Source organism: Crocodylus porosus, unplaced genomic scaffold (assembly GCF_001723895.1).
Source record: "Crocodylus porosus isolate Cpor-Errol unplaced genomic scaffold, CroPor_comp1, whole genome shotgun sequence".
Lineage (NCBI taxonomy): Eukaryota > Metazoa > Chordata > Crocodylia > Crocodylidae > Crocodylus > Crocodylus porosus.
Genome location: NW_017728947.1, coordinates 101,012,703 through 101,018,141, shown reverse-complemented (window position 1 = coordinate 101,018,141; position 5,439 = coordinate 101,012,703). Strand labels below are relative to the sequence as shown.

The 5,439-nt window shown below is 45.9% G+C and overlaps 1 long non-coding RNA gene and 1 pseudogene across 1 annotated transcript in view; both read right to left on the bottom strand.

Annotated features, from left to right (window-relative positions):
- The window catches only part of LOC109320620, a 30,322-nt gene extending 25,343 nt beyond the window's left edge, over positions 1 to 4,979 (bottom strand). Inside the window, exon 1 of the long non-coding RNA XR_002103827.1 lies at positions 4,514 to 4,979. This is a non-coding gene — a long non-coding RNA (uncharacterized LOC109320620). The remainder of the gene's footprint in view (positions 1 to 4,513) is intronic.
- On the bottom strand, positions 670 to 1,410 carry LOC109320619 (annotated as a pseudogene).
- Positions 4,980 to 5,439: the final 460 nt, after the last annotated feature.

Here is a 5,439-nt window from a genome sequence, read left to right as displayed (position 1 = left end):
GCGGCTCCCGGCTCTGCTGTTCCCGGACTCACCGCCTCCGGATCCGCCGCTCCTGGCTCCTCTGCGCCCGGCTCTGCAGGTCCCGGCTCCGCGGCTCCTGGAGTAGGCTCCGGCTGGAGCCTCCGTCCTTTCCTGCTCGGGGTAAGCGTTTCCCTTTTATCTTCCCGCGCCGGTCCCGCGCCGGCGCGGTTCAGGTTCCGGGAAACATTAAGTTCCCGGCCGGGCTTCCGGGTCCGGACCTGGAAATGCGGTGGAACTCCGGGGTTCTTCTCTCAGGCCGGGCCCCGCGGGGTCCTGGCCTCCTCACACCTAGAACCAGTTCAGTAGCAGCTTCTCAAACACAAAGTTGACAGGAGCCAATAACACAGCGTCTGGTACACGATGACAGGAACTGAAGAACGAGGGTCAGATTTCAGAAGGAACCGAATTCCAGGCAAGACCATTCTCCTCGTCCTTTTGGCTGTTGCTTTTTTGGAGGCTTTTGCACCATCTGCACAATCCACGGTGACTCCATCCCTGTTTGTGCAGTGCTGCTCATGGACTAATAAGCTCCACTTCTCAGAGAGTCCATCAGCCCATACACAGTGCTGCCCCAGCTTGCCTATACTTCCTTTGGTCTGGGTTTTTGTTATGAGTGTTTCCAAGTCTAGGCCCGACTGTGCATAGGTCTCACTTGCCCTTGGCTTTCTGAGTCTGGGTTTTTTTCAGAAGCAGCACCACCTAGATACTGGATAGGACCCCAGCCCAGGTGATGATGACCACCCTCCAGCAGCTTCTTCAGCTTCTCATCATTGTGGATGGCCAGCTAGAGATGGTGGGGCATGATGCCAGTTTTCTTGTTGTCACAGGCAGTGCTCCCAGCCAACTCCAGAATTTCAGCCATCAGGTCAGAAGTGGGAAAAATGGTGGATCTCCTCACTGCATGTCCCTGCCTGCAGAACTTGTGCTTATCACAGGAGCATGCAGGCAGCAGATCATAACTCTACCCCAGCCTCAACCCAGGGCCGTCACTGCCTGAGGATCCCAGGGTCTCTCCAGCCCCATCCTCCAGTCTCACTCCAGCCACCTGGCCTGTGCCCTGCCTATCCAGGTCTCACCCCCTGGTAGTGGGTGTGGGGCAGAGGGGCTTGGGGTACCCAGGCAGTGGGGCTAGATCCAGCAGTGGCAGCCAGAAGGAACCGCTGCCACAGGGACTACTGGAAAATGGAGTCTACCACAGACCCACATCTGCATCAGATACACCATCACCGCAGCCACGTGGACTGGAGCCTCAGCTCCCACTTGTTCAGCATAACTGCTTTTGTAAAGCAGACAGTGCACACAGCCTATAGGGAACTGCAGCCCTGCCAGGGAAGATCTAGATGTAGCCTTAGCCTGGACTTTGCCTCCCTGCTTGCCAGAGCCAGACATGATTTCGCTCTTAAGTGATGGCACCTCTATGTGGAAAGAAAATCTCAGCAGTCTTTGGTCTGGAAGCTAGCTGATGCAGTCTGGCACCACCCTGCACCACAGACACCCCATAAGCAGCACACGCTGCTCGGCTTAGAGGGAACGCTGCCCGTAAGGTACCTTCTTATTATTATATTACCTCTTCTTGGCTCAGACTGCTCTGAAAAGATTCAGACCCTCACAAATTGCTCCCATTTGAAGGAGAAGGTGTTGAAGTCAAGTATTTCTTTGCTGCCATCCTATCTATTCACAAAGACTGTCTTCTAGGCCCCATTTTCATGGGCATAACAGGAACAAACAGCAGTGAGTAGTTTCCTTGTACAGAGATCCACATTCACCTTTTCATCCTGTAGTAGCCCCCAAAAGAGATCTGTCTCATCTCCCCTCTCAGGGTCACACACGTCACTGCTTTTCTTGTTTTCCGCTGCCTTTCTCCTCCTACTCTCCCCTCCACCATACACACAGCTGCAACCATCCAGTCCCACAGCTCTTGTAATTCACAGTGTATCCACATAAACCTTAACTGCTATGTCATAAGCCAGTTCCTTGTACAAGAACCCCCTGTTGTTTTAGCTATCGCTGAATGAAAATCAGGCAGAAGGTAGTCTCCAAGGTGCTAACCTGCCCTACCTGGTTCAGAGGTGCATGAGCTTTCGTAGGCAACAACCTACTTCATCAGAATGAACTAGGCTGAATAACAATGCTTTACACACCCAGCACCTTTGACTAGGTTGGTAATTGACTCCAGATCGAAACACCCGCTCGATGGCAGCCACATGTATAACATTATTATAAACTTCCAATAACACCGAGGAGGATGAAACCAGAGCAAATACCCTTTCAGCATCAAGATGACCTCCAAGCCTGCCCCAGGACTTATTTAAACAAACAAAAAAAAAGGTGGGGGGGGGGGATGAGCTTTGGGTCCATCCAGCTCTCAATATCAGTCCCTTTGATAAAGCTCTCAAGTCTCAGAGATCTTCCTGCAGAATGGTTAATGTTGCAGCCTCTATTCTGACCAAGCCTAACAGCCCATACATGCTCCCCAGCCCCCATCTCCTCACCATAAGAATGAGATAAGAAGCTGTAATTCTTTCTTGTTTGGAGCTTATTTCAGCAGAAAGGGCAACAGACTTGGCTTCAATTAGAAACAGCATAAAAGAAAATTAAACAGTGTTCTCATCATTGCAGCAAGGGAAGATTAGGTTAGATATTAAGGGGGGAAAACTCCCACTAGAGGGATAGTAAAACACTGGAACACATTTCTCATAGAGGTTGTGGCATCTCCATCCTTGGAGGTTTTTAAGACCGGTTTAGACAAAGCCTTGGCTGGGATGATTAAGTTGGTGATGGTTCTGTTTTGAGCAGGAGGTTAAACTAGATGACCTCCTGAGGTCCCTTCCAACCCTAATCTATGATTGTAACAGCAATGCAAATTAAGGGAAAGAATTAGTCTGATGTGTAACATGGGTCAAACTACTTGCACATATGAATTTAAGAGAGCGTGACTTTGCTTTAATGAGTAGTGATAAGCAGAGCTGCAACCTCCTGATTGCAGCCTAAGTGAAAAATCTGGAATTTCTTTAGAACCGCAGACAAGGAACTTGGTTTATTCGCTGCTGTTGAAGACAATGAGTGCATTCTCATGAGGTCACAACAAAGCCTTTCTGCTGTTTCCTCAATTGTGCGCACAAGTATAAAACAAGCAGCCACAATTTAGCCAGACTTTGCTTTCACTGAGAAAAGCAGCACCACTCAAATTGCAAAATCAATTCATTTCTACCTGAGGCACATTCATTAGCATCTACCACTTGGCCCGTCTGACAGTGGCAGGCTGGGCTTGCTGATCTCAGACACCTTACAGCTTGGGCCTGAATCAAACATGTATGTAGTATTGACAATAGGTTTGGGGATGTTTTGTGACTGCAGCACCAAGTGGGCAGTTTAGGCTTTAAGACGGTAGAATGTTTTCTAGCAGCCAGAAGAAAGGATCAGGGTTCAATGCTTTTTGATTGTATACTCAGTTGGCAACAGGTTTGGGAAGGGGCCTCCTTCTAAACCACTGGATCCAGTTCCCTGAATTTGTAGGAAATGATGTACTCTAAAGTCCCCACTTGAAACCATCGTGCACAGCTACAAGGGACAATATCTGAAACACCCAACACATGCTACAACACTGCTACAGAGTCATTTGATTTCTCTGAGCCTCAGTTTAGATCTAACTATACTTTGCTACCTCATAACCTTTTTTGATGTTTACTAAAGTTATGTGTGTAAAATCATCTAAGATGAAAGGCACTGTGTAGTGAGAGAGCAAATGAATCTAATTGTATAACAGGATGTTCCTCTTTCTAGAATCCCATGCTGTTCCCAAATCAGGTAAACCCGAGAAAAGATTTATCGTCAGCTTCTTGATTAGACAAACTGCCTCAAATTGGATTTTGTTTACAATGCAAGAATCAATGGCCATTTCAAGCTAAACTATATTTTGAATTAACACAACTTCACATGCTGCAATTAGTACAAAGACGCTGAACTAACAGCATTCACATCACCACTGTTTTCCTACAATTAGGCATTAGGCTTTGAGGCGGTAAATCAAAACTTTGGGTACATTTTGCAAACAAATCTTGCACATAAACTTTTGAATTAAGACTGCTGTGTAACAGTGATTAAAAGAGTCTCCTTCCTGTATGTTAAAAAAATGTAAATAAACAATTATCCCTTTTCTACAAAGAAATTAGGTTGATCAATTAAGTCTACTGCAGAAAACCTTGAATTAGCCTGATTAGTTTCAGCTACTTAAATTCAGAAACAGATGCCTCACTTTGCTGAGCTCATGATTAAAGGCTGCATTCACAAAAAAAATTGGATTACGCACACTTAAGACAATACCTTGCATTTTTTTTCTACAGCAGATGGCCTGCACAATTAGTAACATTTTTTTTTTTAAATAATTGCAACAAGAATGCGTCTGAAGTGAGAACATGGCTAGGCCAAACTGAGCACTCAAAACATTCTGGAAAATATTCATGAAACAAGGCTATTTTAATTGCTCCCTTACATTAGGATGGGTCATATGCATTAAAATTATCACATACCCTTTGTTCCCATGCATGATACAGCAGAAAATAAGATACCACCTCCTTGCCTCAGTGGGATATCCACAGAGGTACTGCTCCTTCTCTGGTGCAGCTGGCAGGGGGTGAAAGTACCTGGGCTTCTCCCACTAATGCTCTGGTCTGAACAGCTGAGCAGCAAGGAGGAGGTTGGGATCATCTGTTCCAGGTGTAGATCTGAGGCACGGTATTTCCTCCTGAAGCAAGACTGTGACTCTGAAACACAACATGGTCGCCTGCCTACTCCAAAGCACCAAAGACATACTGTTCCTTACCCAGCCCCTTCACTGGTATAAAATGAACATAGCCCTATTGAATTCAGTGCAGCTATGCCGATTTATAGATTTTTTTTAGTGGCGTTGACTAGGTCACTGCCAGCCCAAAATACAAGCTAAGGCCCTGGTTCAGGAAAGCGTGTCCTCCTATGCTTCAATTAGTCAAACAAGTGTTCAAATAGGTTTTCTTACAGAGGGATGCTTCCATGAATTGGGTTGATCCTCTAATAGAAATTCAGGTTAACTCCAGAAATACCAATGTCATTTCTGCTGTTATAATGAGGATCAGAATCTGGCCCTAAAATGGGGTCATCATAAGAAAATGTCATAACACTTAGAGACCTATTTTTGGTAGTCCTGGCCCCAACAAACATGCATCTCCCAGCTACACTAACTTCCTACTTTCTCAGTTACTCAGCACTTGTTTCTATCAGCCTGGGAAAGAGTCACCTAACAACCATATCTTACTACATGAGACAGCCTCATATTTTGAATTGGAAGGTCCCTAAATTGTCCTCAGATATGAGTCTGTAGTTTCATTTCATATTCCTCTGATTTAACAACATCCTAAGCAGCAGGTACTGAAACTGAATTAT